Source organism: Episyrphus balteatus, chromosome 3 (assembly GCF_945859705.1).
Source record: "Episyrphus balteatus chromosome 3, idEpiBalt1.1, whole genome shotgun sequence".
In the NCBI taxonomy this organism is placed as follows: domain Eukaryota; kingdom Metazoa; phylum Arthropoda; class Insecta; order Diptera; family Syrphidae; genus Episyrphus; species Episyrphus balteatus.
The window spans coordinates 74,699,113-74,721,447 of record NC_079136.1 but is presented as its reverse complement, the minus strand read 5'-3'; the positions used below and the strand labels follow the sequence as shown (position 1 = coordinate 74,721,447).

At 31.5% G+C, this 22,335-nt stretch overlaps 1 protein-coding gene across 2 annotated transcripts in view; it reads left to right on the top strand.

The window, feature by feature from the left end:
* Positions 1–8,711: 8,711 nt before the first annotated feature.
* The window catches only part of LOC129916895 (pituitary homeobox homolog Ptx1), a 43,740-nt gene continuing 30,116 nt past the window's right edge, over positions 8,712–22,335 (top strand). For both annotated transcript variants that reach the window (XM_055997098.1, XM_055997097.1), the window contains exon 1: positions 8,712–9,835. The gene's annotated coding sequence lies outside the window, so the exon portion shown is untranslated. The remainder of the gene's footprint in view (positions 9,836–22,335) is intronic.

Sequence of the window (22,335 nt, the reverse complement as noted above, 5' to 3'; positions counted from 1 at the left end):
GAAAAAAGGACACCTCAAAATAAGATGATGCCCACCTTTAATGCCACCACCTTAAAACAATACAATGTCCGCTGAAAATAAGTGGATTCCACATAAACTCTGTTAAATTTGAGGTGAACTTCATTTCATTTTAATGTGAATTTTAATCTTAAAAACCTACAAAAATTAAAAATTTTAAAATTATAGTTAGACTTAACGTAGTTTTAGTTTATCATGTCATTCCCAACAGTGAGATAGTACGATGATAAGGCACTCGCATAGTGACCCAACAGTTGAAGATTCGATCCCCAGAGGCAGCCGGGAAGTACCTACGTGCAACCGAGTCGTGTCATTTAATAAATAACGTACTTTTAAGTACAGTCGACTCCCTCTAAGACGAACGAGACACAGAAATTGGTTCGAGTTAGAGGAAAATTCGAGCAACAGGGATTAGTATATTTTTCAAAATCAAAATTTGTCATTGAAAATGGTGAAAAACTTCGAGTTAGAGGTAAATTCAACTTTCAAAGAGTTAGACTTAAAGGCAGTCGTCTGTATTTTACTCTCTCGCTTCTATTTAAATTTTCAATGATCTAAAAACCGTTTTTATATTCCCATAGACTTATTGTTAAAGTTTTTTGTGCATTATTTAATTGGTGTTTTTTTTTTTTTTTTTTAAATTAAGGCCATAACAATTTTATTTTGATTTGCTTTATTGTCTGAGATATACTTTCCAATTTACATTTTCTAGGAACAAACGTTCAAAAGAGAAAAATCCTCACCTCTCTTGCCAACAACCTGACTGGTTAGGCGATTGAAAAGTCACCTTGTAGCCCGGCACAAATATAAGTTACCTACATTTGTTTATATTTTTCTTTTTTGTCTTCTTGCTAAAAAAAACTTTCAAGAAACTCTATCAAACTTGTTGACTATTCATTTGAAACAGATGAAGAGAAAGACCTTAGTGGATCATAGAAGGAAGGTCCTAGGTCCATCATTTAAGCCTCCTTCTCATCATTCTCGATATCAAACTTTTCAGACTATGGGAACAAGACCATAGCTGTAAAAAAATTGACGCGATGACGAAAGAGGAATCCAGAAGGTTGGGAAGTTAAAATCATTAAATGAAAGCGAGCCAAGTGCATTCCTTACACTAATAGGAAAAAAAATCTTGGACACCCAAAACTTGCATAAAATTCAGGTTCAAATGTTTGGAAAACTTTACGGAAGAGGATCGGATTCAATTTTGTAGATCATATTGGGCTTAAAACAACGGAACCCAAAAGACGCAAAAAAATCAGTTTAGATAAAAGTGCTCGTAGTTTATCAAAATATTAAAAAAAAAGGCCAACAAAAAAGAGTCTGCTCTAATTTTTTTCAAAAAACTCTGCGTTTCAAATGGGCCAGTTAAACCAGCATGTGGCAGCTGTTTTGCTTCACGCTATTAAAAAAATTAGTCATTTACAACAGATAGAGCTTAAGTTTTTAGAATCAGAACATTCGCAAATGGAGAGGAAAAACCAAAGTCGATGAAGGTGTTCTCCGCCTGTTCTTTATACGATTTACGAAAATATTTTACCCTTATAGAAAGAAAAAAAAAAGCTGATTTGGTTAAAATTGCTCAAACCAGGCATATACCTGATATACTTGTCCCTTGGTATATGGGTTTCATCGCAAATATCCGAAGAAGCAGAACCTGACCAAAATTAAAGTGAACAAGAAGACGACGAATAAACGCCTTTAAGTAGGTAGGTAACCTAATTTATGAAATTTACTTTATTTTTAATTCATTAAAAAAAGTCTTACAAAAACAAAAAAGTATCAAAAGATATTCTCCTTCCATGCATTCTAAGACATGCGTCAGTTATCGAAAATAAAAAAACTGATGCATGCACTTTGAAAGAAAAACAACGCGCTTGGGAATCAATTGAAATTGAATTCAATGCCTCATATCCGAATATTGTAAGTACCATCTGCTCTTTTATGTTATATTTATGGTAAAATTGTTTAATGAATGAATGAAGGACAAGTATACAAATATAAAAACTATGCTCTGTAAACGGTTTGCTTCTGAAAAAGCCTGCCGGAAAGCTACTGGAGGTGAGCACGAAATGCCAGAATGGCAACCAAAACTGAATCAATGGGTGAATTGGCGAAATTTTATCAATATCAATTCATTATAATAATGACCGTGGCGAGGTTGAACCACAAGAAACTGTATTCACGAGCTTGGAAGAAATTGTTGAAAATAGCATTGAAGAAACGATTCATACAACAAATTGACAAATGAATGAAACTAAAAAACTGAATCTTCTGATAATGTTGTTATCCTAGATATTATATTAATTGTGGATTCTGTCGTGCCGCCAGAAACACCTGAAAAATTGGCAGTGGATCCTGGTCACAATACAACACTTCAATGTTGCGTAAGCAAAACAGGGATTAATTAAAGCGACCATCATGAGCATCAAGAGCATCATCAAAAGACGACAAGGATGATTCTTTACAAAATATGAAAAAAAAAAAAATTAATTGAGAGAGAGTTGCAAATGCGTGAAATTCAACACGGTAACGTCTGACCCAAAAACAAAAAGAGCACGAAGCACTCATGGCTTTACTAGAAGTCCAAAGGAGTTATCTATTTATATAAAAAAAAAAACTATTTTAACGATTTTCAATTGTTTTTTTTACAAAAGGACTTAAACCTTTTAAAAAGATTTTTTCATGTCTTTAAAATAAAATTGTATTCTTTATTTTTTTGGTTTTATAAAATTTCTTATAAAATTAAACTAAAGATATTTTTTCATGAATAAGTAGCTTCAATATTCTAATCAACTCTTACTCTTACCATAAGAATAGGCACGTGCTGCTCAATTGTGCATTTTATTTGTATACATGCTTCTATGCGAAAGTTTTTTTCCCTTTGTATGTCTATAATACCGAAATTTCAACCTGCAACCACTTTTTTCATTCGAAATTTCATAATTCGTCTTGCCACAGTCACCCTTCGTACAGAAACACAGACCAGGGACCAGCTCATCGACAAACTATACCTACCAAGGCTGGAAACTTTCTTACGTTTCACCCCCAAAACAGTTTACAGTGTTGTCTATGAATATGTGTGAGAGCCACCACTGTGGTAAATGATAGATTCACGACATTCAATAAACCTCGCAGTTTGTAGGCAAAAGTGATTTGACAGCTATCAGCTCAGTTTCCAGTCTTGGTATAGTTTGCCGATGGACCAGCTGTAGATTAAAAAAATACTAAGGTACCTACTTACACTAAGGACTATACCAGAGATACCCAAAGGAGATGGGAAACTTTCGTACGTTTTACCCCCCAAAACCCATTTGTTTATTTCGTGTTGTTGTAATCTCTTTTGTATTCGTGAATAAATGTGAAAAACACACATAGTGCAGCCACGGTGTTTTTACGCACACTTATCCAAAAATGTACGATTTTTCACTCATACTTAGCCAAAAGCGTCCGTTTTTTCACGCATACTTAGCCAAAAATGTCCGACGGAGCTTGTAGGCAAACCAGTATGACGTCAGAAGTTTCCCATCTCCTTCTGTGTATCTCTGGACTATACAATACTACAATTGTACATTTGACAAGTTTTATTTTGTGGTTCAATCCTTTTTATTCACTTCTTTCCTACTCACTTGATACTAGTTTTTTGGAAAAGTTAAACTTTCTCAAAAACGCCTCGAGGGATTTTGATAAAAAATTAAAATTTCAGTTTTTTTCCAAAAATCATCATTATTACCGTTATTTTCAATAGAGCGCTTTTTTTATTTCTGAATTTTTTCCAAGTCGCTGATTCAATTTTAACGAAATTTTTAATAAAAAATAATATAAATAATTATTATAATCGTAAATCAAAAATAAAATTATGCAAACAAAAATGTACAACAAATTTTCGAATCCTGATGCCTGATTGACAATATTGCGAGACGACGAGACGAGACACGAGAGCGTTGCGAGAGTCTCGTTTACGATTTTAAAAATTTCCAAAGAATGAATTTGTTCATACAATACAATTTGTTTCATAACAATACTCAATTTTCTAGTTGCGTTGAAATTTCGAAAATTTTGAAAAAGGACGCACGAGATAACGATTTTTCGAAAATGTATTATTTTATAATATGTATATATCCTAGACAGCTTATATGGATAAAAGTTGTCTCAATTCAAAAATTTGGGTTAGTCTAGGTGACAAGGTTATTGCCTCCAAATCTCACCGCCCGGAGTTCGATTCTCAAAAAAAAAAAATATCGCAAAAAATCGCAGTATTACGAATTTCAACACGATTTTCTTTAAATCGAAAACTTTCAGAAAAAACGCAACGCTCTCGTCTCGTCGTCTAGCAATATTTTGAATCAAGGCTGAGAGGCAATTTCGAGCGACGAGGTGGCTACGTCCTGAGCAGCAACTTCCAAAACCCTACAAATGCTAAAAATTCGAAGCATTTGGTATTTCTATCGACAACTTTTTTTTTTATTTTTTAGTTCTTTCAAATTAGTTTGGTATGCCATATTGAAGAAAAATAGAATAGACTGAATAAATATTTTTTTTTTGGTAAAATACCCAAGTCGTTTTAGAGAAATTTAGCATTAAAATAAACGGTTCTATGATAGCTAATAATGACTTTTGAAAAGAAAACTTTTTTTTGTAAAAAGTTAACCCTTGTACGAAAACTCACACTTGAATTTTTTTAAGAAATTGTTTAAGAAGTTTTTTAGAAAATTATACTTTTTTAAAATTAGTATATCAGGGGCACAGTACACATAAAAAGGTAATATATTCCGAACTGACATTGGTCGCCAAATTGTCAAAACATGACAATTTGGCGACCAATGTCAGCTACCGAATTCTTAATTGTTTCAAATTACCGACGAAAAAAGCACAAAAACCGAAAAACCACGCACACCACTAATTTTTCAACAATTATTATCGACCATTTTCCGCGAAGAAACACGAAGAAAATTGTTTTTTTTTTTCAATTTATAATTTTTTCAAATGACATTTTATAAATTAAAACAAAAACAAATTTTCTGTTTACAGATTGGTGCCCATTTTTGACCAACAAATTTTGACAACATTCGGAATATATTACCTTATTATGTGTATGTGTAGGTGTACTGTGTATCAGAGGTTTCGTTAGATAAGGTTCTAAAAAAATAATTCCAAAAAATCTTTTGCACAATCTCCAATAATTACTGCTACATACCAAGTATGATGAGAATGGATCCATTCGTTTAGTCTGTAACTTCATATCATACACAGATTCGAGTCACACTGGGGCCCTAGGTTCAATTCCTGTTGTTGACACTTTATTTTTGTTTAATTTTAAAAAATAAATTACAAAATTTTTGTGTTCTTTTAGAATGTAATGTAGTTTGCCGCTCAGGATTGTAAAGTCTCTAACATAACATTAATCGCATACCCTGCTCAGTACTTTTTTTTGTGGGTGGCTGTGTGCTGTGTTGTTCACCAATATAGACGGGCTACTTCGGAGAGTGAATAAATTTTAACATTTGGAAAAAAGACAGGGTAAGTAGTAATTAAAATATCTATTTTATAAGGTACGTACTTTTTACTGATAGTTTCAAATATTTTTCAGAATAAACCATTTATTGTGTGATCAATCGACCCGAAGAGTACTAGAATGGCTTGAAAAAAATTCAAATAAATTAAGTGCCTCTTCTAGAGCTTCTTCAAGATCCTCTTCATATTCCAGTATTTCGGAAGAAACAGATCTCGTAGGTCTTCATAAGTCTTCTGTAAGAGAATAAATGCTTTAAGCTTACTACGAAAAAAATGGACACCTTAATAGTTAGAATCAGAAGGTGGCTCTCACATATTGCATTGTGGAGAAGTTTATTGGATGTGGCAAAAAAATGTCATACAGGGTTAAGAATCTTTGGGCAAACGCTATTGCCGAAACTTTTCCTGCCGAAAATAAGGTAAGTACCTGTGTATAAAGTGATTAACCAAAACTCAAGAAAAGTATTATAATAGTCCTTTGGTCAATATATATTTTATATCAAGCCTGGTACGCTGCTCGCGCTAAATTTTAGCTGAGATAAAATTCCCATACAAGTTATCGATAACTTGTATGGGATCTATTTTATCTCGGCTAAAAATGTTCGATAATTTGTATGGGAGCTAAAATTTAGCGCGAGCAGCGTACCAGGCTTCAGTCGGAAATAAAATCTTTGGCCCTGAAAACGATAAAAGTTGAAAATTGTTAAAGTTAAAAAAAGAATTTTTGTTCTTATCCCACAAGGACTCAAAATCACTTTTTGAAATGTTTTAGATTACAAAAATTATTTTTTTTGTTAATTTGAAGAAATTGCAAAACAAAACGTTATCCTTTTTAATTTTCGTTATTTAGTGAAATGAAAGTTTAAAAGCCCAAATTACGTTGAAAAAAAAAAAATAAAGTTGAGGAGAATAAAATAATTTTTCGAAACTAACCCAAAAAGAGAAGCATTACCTATTGCCAGTGGTACCACTTTACTTCAATTGAAGTAGATCTACTTCTTTTTTTCAAAAAAAATTAAAATCTACTTCCTACTTCGCACCATCACAAAAATATCGAAATCTACTTCATTTTAAAATCTCTGTTCCAATCTACTTCTAATTGTCAAAATTTAAGCCAAATCTACTTCTTTTTTCAGAAAGCCAAATATTTGGCTAAAAATTGTTCATTTATACCGAAAATATGGAGTTTGAATGAATTAAAAATTTTTTGTTTTAGTTGTTTTTACTAAGTATAAATTATTTTACTTAAATAAATTTAATAGAATAATTTTTTTTTAGCATAGATTTTTATTAAAAAGGATATTTTAAAATATGCTTCGATTTTTCTCAATCTACTTCCATTTTTTCTTCAAATCTACTTCGACTTTTTGTCTGCAAGTGGTAACGCTGCCTATTGCATACCTAAACTCAATCGGCAATTCCGTGTTCGGTAACCTCAAATTAGAGAAGATAAAATAATTGTTTGGATGGTATTATTTAAATAAAAAACAAATTTATTATTGTAATTGAATAAACGTTTGTTATAATTTTTTTCAGGACACATATTTTTGGGCAACCAAGACCTCGTAATAAAAAACATACCTATTGTTTTCTTTGACTTACCTATCGCCTGCGGATTTGTTAAGGACAATTTTGCTTTGCGACGTTATGTTAATGTTAACTTAAAATTCTAATTTACAAAAAATGTAGCTAGCCTTGGAATAGCTGATGATTTCATTGGAATGCGCAGATATACAGATAGTATTGCGTTTTGCGTACAAAATTCTTGATTTATTTTATGCGAACTCATGAAAACTCTAGAACTGATAAAAGTGACTGAAATGGAGCTAATTCTGAAGAACTGTCTGTAATTGGAAGAGGAGGTTCCAGTGACCCTACAACTGAAGAACTTTCGAATCGAAGAGGAGGCTGGTAACTATGCTTTTTGGATGCATATGGGTTGAACAACTGAAAATATGTCCAAAATTCCATTTAGTTATACAGAAGCAAATTTTCTCCATCATTTATGAGAAACCCAATTTGAACCCATTTTAATCTGCACCACAGCCTGATGAATTTTAATTTTATTCACCACACTAGTGTCAAATTTTAAAACGTAATTCACACACGGCTTAACGTACCTATGCCATGCGTTTAAAATGCAGGCCGGTCACCGCCGCCGGTATTTTTCAAGCACTCATATCATAACAAAAGAACGCTCAAAAGATAATTTACTTCACCAAACATTTACTATAAATATATTATGCATACAATTTATTTATGATTTGTGTGGTGTATAATCTTAATGCACAATATTCTATTTTTGCCTTTTATTTTTTGCATTGATTTAACCCATTTCAGTGAGGGAGGAATCTGCATCTGATCCGCTTCATTCCGAGCACCGCCGTCCCTCGAGACATTAGAATCAATTAGAGTCATACCTACATATAAAATCAAATAATACATAGTATTTTTTAGTACCTATATCATTCACAACCAAAATTGACTGCAATTGTAAGGGTACCTACTTCAATTAATCTTTCAGACAATTGAATAACCTACATGATAGGTGTAAAGTCAAAAACAAACGGTCTACCCAAAAGGGATAGGTACCTATTATCTACATCTTAAAGATGATCAGTTCAGTAACGACAAAAAAAAAATAAAGTGAAAAACCTAAGTTCATAATCTTGGAAGCAAGTGTACCTAATGCATGTTTATATTATAAAATACGTGTGACCTTTGTTTATTTTCATTCCTTTATGATAGCTTTGCCCTCTATTTTTTTTTTTTTTTGTTGTATACCTACACTGCCAAGTGTGCCGAGTAACTATTTAAGATGGTAAAAATTAAATAACAACAAAGTATTATAAAAATATTTTAGTGTAACATAGATAACATAGAAGATATCTGTAATCTGTATTTGATTTTCTAGGTTTTAGAGATATTAACTTATCTACCTATCTACATTAAATGAAGAAGCGTTTGAATGTTTTGATTGTGATGTGATTAAACAATATGAATTTGATTTAGAACGGGAATCTTTATTGTTGTGAAAAGATATAAAATTATACCTACAAACAACAACAACACAAAATATACCTACCTGGGCCTGGGCATGTTCCTAGGCAGGTAATCACTTTGAAAATTAACTAACAAGCCAACCGAAATACTGATCCACACTAATAAACATCACCTACCTACTCTAATACTGTCGACTTGTCTGCAGATAAGATAAATAAAAACAAGAAATATTGTTGTTCTTACAATACAACGAACGCCAGCCACGGCTTTTTTGAACCAAGTTCGGCAGTTCGACGACGTACGCAGCAAAGAGAACAGCACCATATCGTATCGTCACGAGCACGACGCGTCGGTCGTCAACAATGAAAACACCCTTGCATAAAATACCAAATACCATCAGTATACGCTATTCCCATTGAACAATACTCTTTCTCTGTCTTTCGTTTTTGATATTCTCTGTTTCTATCTTCACTTCAAGAGTAGCTAGCTCATAATCGTTCAACAAAATACAACCCCCGATAACAATAAATGCACCAGCAGAGCCATACACATATAGGGGTGTGACTTATTAAGGGTTTTCCTCTTTTATTTCTTATTACGAACAAAACGAACGAAAAAAAAAATTGTAAAAGGAAGCAAATGTTAAATGTGTTATCCGATTTTTCGGTTGATATCGTAATATTCATTCAGTAAGCTTGATATTGGTGCTTTCGAGGACGGCGGTCGTTTTATTCGAAACCTTGTCTAAAAAATCGTCGTTTTATTTTTTTAAGACTCAGCTGTTCTGTGTTTGAGTGAATTAGTAGGGCATTCCATGCTCGATAATGATAGTGGATTATTTTTTTCGAATCCCGGAGCCGTCGGATCAACCACAAAACCTAATAAGCTTTGAAGGTCAATTGCCTCATGTTTTGTGAAAATAATATAATCCCTTAAAATTTATTGTACAGCATAGCATTTCTATATATATCTGATGTGTATACAAATACCAACATACTCTGTTAAAGAATTAATTAAATAATACTGAGCACTTACTCATCAATTTATATAGGTGCATTTTAATTATGAATAAAAAATAAAATAAATCTGTGCAGTTCAGTGATTTTCCGGAAACGTGCCTAAATAAAATCACCTACTATTTGTGAAAAAAATGTTTCACCAGTGATTTGAAAAGAATTTTGCAATGCATCAGTTGCTTTTAAGTTATAGTATGCTACGTTAATGGAATACAAATTCTACATGCATTTAGGTTTTCAGTGCAATAGGTGTATGCAAACAGATTAATAAATTATAGCTATTGGTAAGATTTTGAATTTTGTGTAAATCCTACTTTCAAAAGACTATACTATTTAAATGAACTTTCTTACTTTATTATTCCTATCTTTATCACCTAAAATATTTGAGTTTGACATACAGGATTGAAGTATTCTGAAAAATTATTTTTCGAAATTTGGTAATTTTTATAATTAAAAAGAGTTTTATACGAAATCGATAGAAAAAGTAAATAAAAATGGATTTTAAAATTTTGGATGTGTTTGACGATGACGTGGAAATCTTTGAAGTTGTTTGAATTGGAATTCCTAGTCAAATATATCAGAGAAATGGATATTTTTCTTCGTTTGATAAACTCACTTTTTACAAAAGATTCCGTTAAACAAAAAAAAATTACGATTGTAATTTTGGAAAAAACTGAAAGTGTCCATCAAACAGATACAGTAAGTTGCAAAGTTGATTTAGATTTAAAACCATAAGAAATATTTACATAAATATTTGCGTTATCAGAAACAACTCTAGCTGCGTTCCTTTGGGACATTTATCTACTGCTTAGTACCTACTAAAAGCTACTTTGAACTACTTTTGAAATAGATAGATAGATTAGTAGTTGAAAGCAACTGAAAGTACCTACTAAGCAAAAGATGACTAGATAAATGCCCCAAAGGATCGCAGATTTTATCACTCCAATCAATTAACCGACTTCCGGTTTTTTTTCCAACAGGAAGCCATCTTTAAAGCAATGCTGATTTTGGAGGAATGCATGTTTCAACAGTTTTAAGGATAGTTTTGAAAGTTTCTGAGAACGAAGCCGAAGTTTCTCATGTGAAAAAGAAAAACTAAGTCTCCCGGTATTTTTTAATTTATTTTGAAACTGTTTGAAATAGATGTGGGAATTAAAAAATAAAAATCTTATTTGATTACGCGTTTGGTATTTTAAAACAAAGATTTCACATACTGCCATACGCGTATGCAGCGGTTCTTGCTTGAAGTTAAGTACTGTTTTAACCATTATAATTGCAACTCGCGTCTTGTATAACATTTTAAAACAAAGCAATATACATACTCGATAGCCCTCCTGAGAGCTTAGACTTTAGTAATGAAGATCTAGAACGTGTTTTCGGTCCTGGACAAACAGATGTTGATCATTCTTCAACATAAAAAAAAATCCAAGAACAAACCTTGTCATGCAATAACGAATGAATTTGATAAATAATTGTTTTGGACGCTTTTAATTATGATATCATTGATTGATATTTCAATTTCATACAAAACATTTTTGGCGTCCTTGGCAATGGAGCTTTCTTAATTTTTCTTAATTTGAATATCTAGCTCCATTGACCTTTTGTCAAAAGCTTCCTTATTTCAGAAGTTGCACAGGTCAAAAGAGATTTTTTTTCTGTTTTTTGGAGCTGTTGATGGGACACACATTAAAATTCAGTCTCCAGAGAAAATAAAATATGGTTTCATTTCGGTACAAAATGCAAGTTTGTCTCATAAGGGAGACCCGACTGACGCGGAAATGTTCAGAAAAGGCTACTTTTCAAATAATGTATGTACTGCAAAAATTGTGTTTACTGATGTGGTAAATATGAGCAAAGATGGAAGGTACATATTTTATAGATGTGTTATCTGTAGATAACTAAAGATTTCATACTATATGCAGCTACCTTTATCCCATGTGATTCCGCTTAACCACAAAAACCGTATTTGATGACACCATTACCCAGCGCCAGCCCCCATGATGCAACTGGTATACGGACGGCTGGCGTTTACAATTAAAAACGACGTTTTCAATTTCTTCGGCACATAGATACTTAAAAATAATAGCGTGTCATTAGAACCTCCTGAAAGAAAAGATTTTGACCCAGAAGGCCCTCTGAGCTCTGAATGCAAAAAACTCAGGGTAGATCTGAGTATTTCACATATTTCACCAAACGGAAGCATGCAAAAACGCAAAGGCATGATAAATAACTTACTATTTCAGAAGGCTGTAGAATCGATGAACTTGAAAGGTCAAAGAAATCTCCAAAAGAAATTGAGATTGGAAATATATTAAGTAACCTAACATTTTCCCATATATGTACATACCTACTTACAATTCAAATTTGTTCGGGTATTATTAATATTTAACAACAATTAAAAAAAATACCGTACATATAATAACATACTCGGAAGCCTAAAACCTGACAATTATCGGAAGAATTTCTGGAATTTGATGGATAGAGCGTAAACATAATAAACATTGATTACTAATTTATTTATTTATGTAGGCATAAAATGTTTTAATAAACGGTATACTGAGAGTACATTCCATCTGCTCCAACATTCATACAAAAAATTCGTCGGCTTAAAGTGAAAAAAAGCTAACTCCATCTTTTACAACTTGTAAATTTTTGAACACATCGAAAAGGATATTAAGTTTTTCTTTAGAATTGATAAGATTTGAAAGTTTTTTGCATTTTGAATTAATTTTTGTAATCATTTGTATGTGCAGTTAGCAGTTGGCAGTTAGAAAACTTACACCATAAACAAAAAATACCAAGACTGGAAACTCGGCGGTCAACTGACGTTTGCCTACAAGCTGCGAGGTGTGGTGAATGTCGTGAACCTATCGTTGTGTTCGTGTCAAATGTGTGGTGAATGTCGTGAATCTATAAATGTGTACGTGTTAACGTCATTTACCAAAGTGGTGGCTTTCACATATATTCACAGACAGCACTGTACACAAAAGGGTTTCGGGGGGAAAGACGTACGAAATTTTCCAGTCTTGGTATTTTTTGTTTATGACTTACACTCTAATGGGGACTTTTCACGAGTCGATTTTTGCCGTGCGGCGAAGCTTTTCGTCTCGTGTGAACGTAAGTCGCAGGCGACTAAAGTGACATTCCCCATAGAAAAATCCTTGTTTACCGACATATCGTGCGGCTAAAATCGACTCGTGAAAAGTCAGCATAAGCCGACAAATTTTGATGTGGTGATTGCGTGAGTTCCGCGGTGAGAGAAATCCTTTCTAAATTGTCCATTGCAGTTAATCTGATTGCAACATTTGGGCTGGGTTCGAAATTCCACCCTTAAAATTCTGCTTTCTTTAACAACTTTTTTTTAATAAACGGCTGATCTTCTGCTCGAATCAATAAAAACGAGTAGGTAGTTCTTATATTAGATTTCTACGCATGAGTCATAGTCTACCTCCAAAGGAAGCCGACTTAATAAACCCTTTCAAGCAAATATTTAGTGTGCCGATATCTAAAAATGATTCTTTTGCGGTGCAATCCGATTAATTTCATGCCTTCATCACTAATTGCATTCTTAAGCAGGGTCCATATTGAGTTGATTTGCAATAATAAAAATGCTTGATAAACCCGATTGAAATCGGTTAAAATCAGACATTATTATGATGAGAAATTTTGCATAAAAATTGAATGAAAAGGGAACATGGTAATCTAAGTTTCCTTTTAAAAACAATATCCCATCGTAAATGTTATTATAAATTCTTTATATTCTCTTTGTTAACATTTTTCGTATCAAATTTTGGTATCTACAAAAACACTGTTTAATCTTTTAATACAGTCATTTTATTAGTTCCTATGGTGTGTGAAACGTTCGTCTGGTGTAATCGATAAGCTAACTTACTTATTTTCAAAGAGTAATTGGTAATATTCTGACTGTTATCCTTAAACTAAAAGACTATTCGTAATAGAGAATGATCCCTCCCGTGGATACCAAGAAGGACATCGGAAACTTTGGTACGTTTTACCCCCAAAAACCCATTCGTTTAAGACTTTTTTATGAAGGTAATTTCTTTCGTATGCGTGAACATAAGTGAAAAAAGTTACGCTTGAATTTCTTAAAGCTTTACAATTCCGTATGATTTTTTTAACCCATGTTTGTTGGTAAACAATAATACTATCGACTCTTTTTATTTAATCCGAATTAACTTAAAGAATTCAAATTAAAACCCTATTTTTTCCTAATTGAGATGTTTTTTATTTTTGTGTTTTCATTGAAAAAAAAAAACAACCACACCTAAAATTCACTCCCATTTAAAATATGTTCCTGAATTCACATTTCGACATTATTTGGTACTATGGTAACAGTTTTGGTTAGCTACTGAATGCGTTCCAGAGTTAAGAAACTAGGAGCAATAATTATGTTTTCGACCGATAAGCCATTATAGTTAATCGAGCTCTGACTGAAAGTAATCTATTTTTTTAGGATAGCAGTATTTTTTTGAACAAAAAAGAAATTCGTTTCTGGCAATCATGCCAAATGAACACCAATAGCACGCATTTAATTTAAATAAGTTTCATAAGGGTGAGTTGCGTCAAGTGTCTAAGCACCATGATTTTTGTGTTTTCGTTGATTATGCGTAACCGTAACGATTTGTTATGCTTTTCGTTTTCAGTATATACAGTACGCAACTTTATTATAAGATATTTTCATTTTCAAATTTGCACGGCTGACTGGGTCGCACCGCATGTAACTTGTTCTTTTTGAAAACAAAAATTTATATAGAATGCCATTTTGTAGTAAATATTATTCGAAAACTTAAATCCAAAATTCAATCTCCGGTTCTTGGAAAATAGACTTTTGTAACAAAAAATTCGTTGTTATTGAACAAAAAGTTAAGTAGTCTAAAAAATAATATTAAAGTTTGTTTTATATCAAAATATAGTGGGATTAAAAAATTGATACATTGGCAGGTACCAAAACAAGTTTAAGTGTCTTCAAAGATACTAAGTGAGAAGCGAATCGCTGAATCTATAATTTTCTGCCTTACCTTATATAAAGCTAATGTATCGCAAGTTTAAAAAACATCGTCATTGGGACTGAAAACGGCTCGTATTACGTAGTGAGTTTTTTTAGTTTTAGCAATTTACTTATTAGCTCCATACACATTCTATTTAAATTTCATTTGGACAGACTTGCACTCTGTTTTTTCTATAGGAGACAAACAATATAAATCAATCGGATAAAATCTCCAGAAAATGTTTGACCTAGGGTTGCCAACTTTTTTAAGAAGGAATAGAGTATATTTGATTTTAGAGACGAAAAAAAGAGTACATTTGAAAAAAGAAGAGTACCATTTATTTCAAGTCTTGAAAATGTATTTTTTTTGCTTCTTACAGTACATAACTATTTTTTGTTGTTTTTAAAATATGTGTATGACTAAACGTTCAAATTCAAAATTCATATACATTTAGAGCTCATTTTTTATCAATTTCAACGAAGCCCTATTCCTCTCCTCTCGCCATTTCATGTTCAAGACCAGGGTTCGGACTTCAGTTTCAAAATTTCGAAGCAACTTTGAAAAAAAAGTGAAGTAGATCCAAAATTTTGGAAGTAGATTTCAAAATTAAACTTTCAGAACATTTATTTAAAAAAAATTATTCTAAGAAAATTTTTCAACAAAATTATTTTTCTTAACTTTTTTTATTATGTTCTTTTTCAAAAAAAAACCTTTTCATCTAGTGGTTGCAAAGGTGTTGTGGGGTAAAACTGTTAGATCAGCATAATCTAACAAATTTTTGATCAGGAATTCTTCAAAATCAGTCAAAATTACTTTGATACTTTTTATTTATATCTTGAATTCGAATAATAATTGACCTCCATTCATCTTTTGAGATTTCAGTGGGGCTTTATTTCTCAATGCCTCGACCAGATTCAAAATTAAAGTTAAATCCCTTTCTCTAATTTCTCTAAATTTAAGGTATAACTACAACGGCCACTTTTTGAAAATTTTCAAACTCATTTTCTGACAGTTTTTTAGACCACAAAATTTAAAATAATGATGCAAAAAGCTTATTTTTTGGCTTAAAAAACAATTTGTGTAGTTTTTTCCAAAAACAAATAGCGCTAAAAAGAAATAAAAATGTTTTGCTTTTTGCCCACTTTTTCACTTTTTAGGGCATTGTAGTTATGGATTTATTGTTTGGAAAATATTTTTCAATCAAGAAATGGAAGTAGTTCCTGAAAAAGAGAAGTAGGGAAGTAGATTTTATTTTTTTTCCCAAAATCGAAGTAAAGTCCGAACCCTGTTCAAGACCGAAAATACTCTCTCAGTGAATGCTGAAGTGGCAAGAACAGATAGAATATGGCTTACAATTTTTGCAGTTATCAATATAACTCATCGAAATAAAAATATATAAGAAGGTTAACTCAATTTTAAATACCTTGATATTTTACAAGAAAAAATCTAATATTTTAAGGTCTTAAACAAAGCAAAATAAAGAATAAAATTTTAATTAAAAAAAAATTAAAATTTTAGTAAAAAAAATTAAATTTTAAGTTTGACTAAGAAACAAACACAAAACAAATAGGTCGTACGAAAACAACTACAAAAATTATAGTGTTTTGTACTCTCTAAATTACAATTGTTCAAATTTAGAAATTATAAGGTCGAATATTTTAAGCCTCGTTTTTTTTTCATTCAATTCTATCTTTAGATATATGAAAGTTATCCACTCAGCCTTAAGTAAACAAGAGTATTTTGACGTACTCTATCAGAGTTATAGATTATAGAGTACACATACGTGAAATAGAGTACAATACTCTTTTTTAGAGTACGGTTGGCAACCCTAGTTGACCCCATGGTCCATGCATGAAATCTCCAACCGAAAGGCACCCAAACCCAAAGGACAAAATCTCCAATAAATTTTTTTTCTCCCACTTTCTCAAAATCTCCAATGAGCCAAAAAAAAGCTATTGAATGAAAAAAAAAAAAAACTGTTAATCAAAGTGAAATCGGAAACAAACAGGATAATTTTAAAAGCACAAAGGTTCCACTGTGAATACGCAACAGCAAAAGAAATTAATGGCAACAACCCTGATTTAAACCTTTGTTGTTTGACCTAACGTACTTGTGCCTTAACCTCCAAGCATAATTTCCGTAGGATACAAGTTGAGCAAAACATATAGTTTGAGTTAAGTTATCGCAGTTTACAATTAAATATGAGCGAACATAGAGAAAACAACTTTTTTTAGCTAGACTATGTATATTTATGAAGTTATTGTTGTTTTTATTTCTAACAAGAGAAGTAAAATCAGTAGAATGGAATTCCTAAAATCTAATAAGGCGGTAAATAAACAATTTTTTGGCGGGTATGGCAATCATTTTCACTTGAAAGGTAAAATTAAAACTTTAGATGGTGTTGTGATAAAAAGGAAAATAGTTTTTGCAAATCGTTTGTCGTGGCAGTTGAAGAGAAACTTTGATCATAACCATTGACCAAACTCACATACAAAAGAGCTTTGCCACGTAAATAAAGAACTAAAAAACAAGCGTAGGTTAGTTTCCTAATTTCTATCGTCGCAAATAATAAGAGAATCGTCTGTGAGCTTTGATCCAGACTGTCGACAAATTAAGCCAAGATTCGTATGACCAATTTTTTAAGAAATTATTGGAATTTTTTCCCGAGAAAATATTGGTTTGAATGCAGATAGAATTATCAAGGATTGCGAGCCAAAACTCTTTAATCAGTTAATAAATGTTTTCGCAATGCTGACCATATGGGGTGCCTTTCCCATTTTGGTCAGATTCTATGGCGTTGGGTTCAAAAATAAGCAGTAGGTATAGGTAGTAAGCAATACCTACGGAAATGCTGAAGCTGAATCTGAATCAACAGATGCGAATGCTGTAAAGTTTTTCATTTATGCCGAAAAAAATCGCAAAGAAGCTGTACAAACTATCTATATTTGTTTTTCTTTTGAAGCTTCTAAAACAATCTTTAAGAATTGCTCTATCGAAATAGTACGTCATATTTCTAATAATTGGCACCAATTGGCATTTTATGTTGAAAGTTGGGCTTTTTTTGAAAATAGTCAAATTTATGTAAAAACTACGAAATTCAGAAAAAAAATAGTTTTTCTGGCTAAACCAACGGGTTTTATTTTTGGATTTTAGGAAAGTGCCTAAAAATAAATATAAGATAGGGTAGGATGGTATAAGAGTGCGCGGTCGATAAGAGTGCGCAAAGCGATTTTCTACGATTTGAAAGGGAATATTAGACTGAATGCACTTTTTTTGGAAAGATCTAAGTGAGTTTGATCTGTTGTAATTCATGCAAATGTGTTTGTAAACAGATGTGCTAGTTAAGTTTTTTAGCACTTTTTTTTCTAATTTTTTTTTGCTAAACAAATGTAATTTTCCGCTAAACAACACAAAATTACAATAAACAAAGTATGGGATATTGAAAAGTCGACAAAAAGAAAACATTTGATGAACACGGAAGATTGGTCATAAAGTGCATTGTGAAATACTTATACTCTTCGATTACGTGTCTGAACGTATAAGATTGCGCACCATGATGAAGTATAAGAGTGCGCGGGTTAAAAGAGCAATAAATGCTAATCAAGGCTTCAAAATAACTGGCATTTGTCCATATACCAGCAAGCAGGAGCTAGAAAAAGCAATTCCTACTAAAAAGAAACCAAATACAAGTTTTACAAAAAACAAGCGAATGGAAGTAGCTAAAAAAATAAACTTAAACTACAAAAATAGACATTTAATTCGTACCCATTTTTGACTTAATCAAAAAAACACATTTTTTTAGAGATTTTACCTGGTGCAGGTTTTCCTAAATATCATAAAATCTATGAGTTTTCTGGCAAATTTGTGAACAATATTTTTGTTCATTATTGTTTTCTTCTTAAGAATAAATTTATAAAACACTATGTTTATAGCACATTTATCGAAGAAAATCGGCCCCAAAGTCAAAAATTATCATGTGTAAGAAAAAATAATTCCATTTAAAAATTAATATCTGAGCAACTAAAAAAGATTTCAAAATTTTTTAAAATCATGTACAAAGAATAGCATTTCTTCTAAAAATCAAGACGTTAATAAAGTTTTTATCATCAGTATTAACGGAGTTAATAACATTAACATGAGTAAAGGCATACCAAAGTAAGCGTTTTCTTAAATTATCGCTAAAGGGTATCAACTTTGCAGATAGAGAGTTACTGTAGAACAATTTTTTCTTAGAATATACCCAAGAATGATCCCTCAAAGTCTTATTATCTCATCCCGAGACACCCTGTATATTAAAAAAGTAATTAAATTCTTTTTGTTATTGTATTATTTGGTGTTTTGTCTAAAGTGCGCACTCTTGTACCACCTTACCCTAGTTTTTTGCTTGAAATTTTGCATTTTTATATAAAAATAAATTTAAACTTATTTTTTATTTGCTCCCTATATATCGAAATAACTAAGTAAATAATGAATTTATCGAATATACGTGTTTTTTTATAGGTAAAGGCCAATCGATTGACATTATTAATTTTAAAATTTACGATTTTGGGTTACAAGGGGTTAAATGTATAAATACAAGGTTCAAGAAAAACTATGTTTCAGATAAAGAGGCCATGAAGCAAAAATATTCTCCCGAATTAGGACGGTAAATGATACTATTCAACTAAGAACAATGACATATAAATAATACACTATCAATCCATTAAAATTATTACGATATTTCTTAATTTTTGTTTTTTGTGTAAGCTTGAATTTAAAAACATACTCGTAAATATGAAGCACAATCGTATTAAAGCCTTTTTAAAACGAAGTTGCGCAAGTTGTAAAATCTCGCGTCCGATTTTATTATTGCTTGATACACAACTTGCACTTCTGAAATTTGTCTAGGAGATTTTTTATTGGAGTTTTTTTCGTAGAGATTTAAAATGTTCTTAAGGGATTTCGGCTTTGATGATTTTCTTTACCAGGGATGTCACCTGATATTTTCTTTCAAATATTGTAAGCACTAATTTGATATATTTGACATGACTTTGTTGTATTTAAAACACGTTATTGCTCCTATCCTATATCCGATGTGCATATGTGTCTACTTGAAATTATCTCATTCTTTTTGTACAACAAAGAACCCTTATTAAATAGACTAAAGGTGGAAGGTAAACGTAAGACAAACGACAAAAATGTTTGTTTGTGTTTCTGGTGTACCTATCTGTTATCGTTTTGCTAGCATTTTATTTATGATTCATTTGCTCAAGATGGCAAAAAAACAATTCTTAACCCACCAAATTTGAATTACCTAAATGTTTTTCTTGATAGTGAAAAAATGTAGACTACTTTCGCTTTGTTGCTTTGCCAGGAGAGTGTTAAAATAAACCTCTTTTCATCCGATATTTTCCCATAAAGACAATCTAACGAAAAAATGATTTTTCAACCGTACTATCCCGAACATAGGCCGCTCTCTTGTAGACCTATCGGCATTCATTTTTTAGTATTTTTGGTAGGAACGATTCTAGGAACTTACAATCTAAAGATTTTGTTTTTAACTTGGAAGAGATGTAATAGAAAATCCTTACAAAAAAATAAATTTAATGATACAAATATAAACAATGAATGTTAGCAAATGGTAAATGGTCTCCATTTATTTATGTACTCCAGCGATTTTGGTTCGTCTCACCATATTATAAAATGAAACAATAGAAAATCGATTTTAGATCCTGTTGAATCTATGTTTTTATATAAATTCGGTCACTTTATAGTAGCATTTCGAAGCTTAAAAGTGCTCACTTTACAAATCAAATAATAAAACCATTAAGCGCAATTTGTTTTCTTTTTTTCTTCCTTTTCCTCTCCTTTTATTTTCCGGCTAACACAAAAGTATATTTATCTAGAGCATGTCAGACATGTCAAAGCGCCAGGCAAAATGCGGCACTTTGAAACTCACACGTATCGACAGTAAATGTGCCAATCGATCCATCATTTATGTTTTGGTTTTCCGATTACTTCAAACAAAACTGAAGAAAAATGATAGCGGCACTTCACAGAACATATCATTGTAATATATAGAAATATGACATACCTTATAAAAATGCAAATCATAATAAAAAATAAATAAATTGTTTGTAGGTATTTACCTATGTTTGGGGACTTTTTTTCAATATGTGTTGCAACGACCAAATTTTTTTTATTGAAATAAAAAAACGGCAGTAGAATTATGTACATAGTTTATTCAACATTAGCAAAAATGAAATGAGCGATTTCAAGTATTGGCACAATGGTAATGGAGCAGTTTTGCGCAGGTTTAAAAAATATAAAAAGTAGTTTTCCCCAAACTCTTTTATTGTTAAGAACTTCAAGCTAAATAAAAGCTTGGCTATTATTTGAATTTCTAAATAATGTTCTTTCCTTTTTGCAGGAGTGTGTGACTTTTGTACAAATTAATGAACCTGTCTACGCTTTGTTTTTTGTTTTCTAGAAAATATATTAAAAATTTGAATTGGGGGGAATAAAGGTATATTAGTTGGGTCATTTTTGTATGGGGATTTTGTTTTTACTTCTAATAGAGGTTTAAATGTGCCAAATGGTTGCATATAGAACCTATATTAGAAAGTTTCATGAAAATCAAACTTTACCTTCTGCCTCCGAATCGGCATTGATGTTTTTAAAAATTGAATACAATTCATAAATATATAATTCTGAAAACATTTTAAATATTTATTTTTCCTAAAATATAAACAAGTATATATTTTATTAAATAATGCATAGGTAAGTTGTTTTTTTCTACAGTCCAATTTCAGTGATAGTTTAAACCGATCTATCTTTCAACTGATTGAGTATGACAAAGTAAAGGCTGATTATAATCAGCCCTATTGTGAGTTTCACGTTAACAAGATTCTACACGGAAACATTTAATTTCACTTTTCTCCTATTGTGAGCTCCGGGCGAAAAGGTGTTCACGTTCGGAACCAAAAAACAGTATTTTAGCGGAAAATGTAAGTTCCCTTCTGATGAAACAAATGATATCTTTTCAAATTCCTGGCGAAAAACATTCCACGTGAATCTCACAATAGGGCTGAATAATTTAGTTGTCTTATCTCGAGCAATAAGCGATTCAAGTTCTTCGTTAGCGATTTCCTTAATGATTGGTGGTTCTGTAAAACGGCCCTGCCAATTAAATAAGATCGTTTTATTTGACCTGAATCCCAGTTTATAACATATTTAAAAATCATCAACAAAATTAAAAAGGCCGGTACCATTTTGTAGGTTCAGAACTGTGAACTGTGATCTTCGTGTGATTCTATCATTGGCATTTGACCTGTAATCGAACAACAGTGGTCTATTTTAGCAACTTGTATATTACAAGCACTTTTTTAACAAATTTGTGGAAAAAACGATTATAGGTGTTATAGTATCGAAAAATCTTCCAAATAAAACATTTTTCTTATCACGAATTAAACCAGCGATAAAAATATTGTTTCGTTTATTCATTTTTCTTTTAATGTCATGGTGTTGTGTTAGAATGTTAACAATATGTGAAAAATTGTTTCTATTTACAACTTTGCAAATTAAAACGTGAAACATGTTTTTCTAGTTATATAAACAAGAAATACAATTTTCCTTATGTATTATTTTGTCTCTTTTCAACAAATTAGTGAGAGTTAAATTAATAGTTTGTGAAACAGAAAATCAGACTAAAATCTTCACAATTTTCTAAGGCTTTTCCTTTTTCACCAGCAAATGTTCTTGGACCAGAAGTAGGACCATCAAGAAGGAAAATAAAT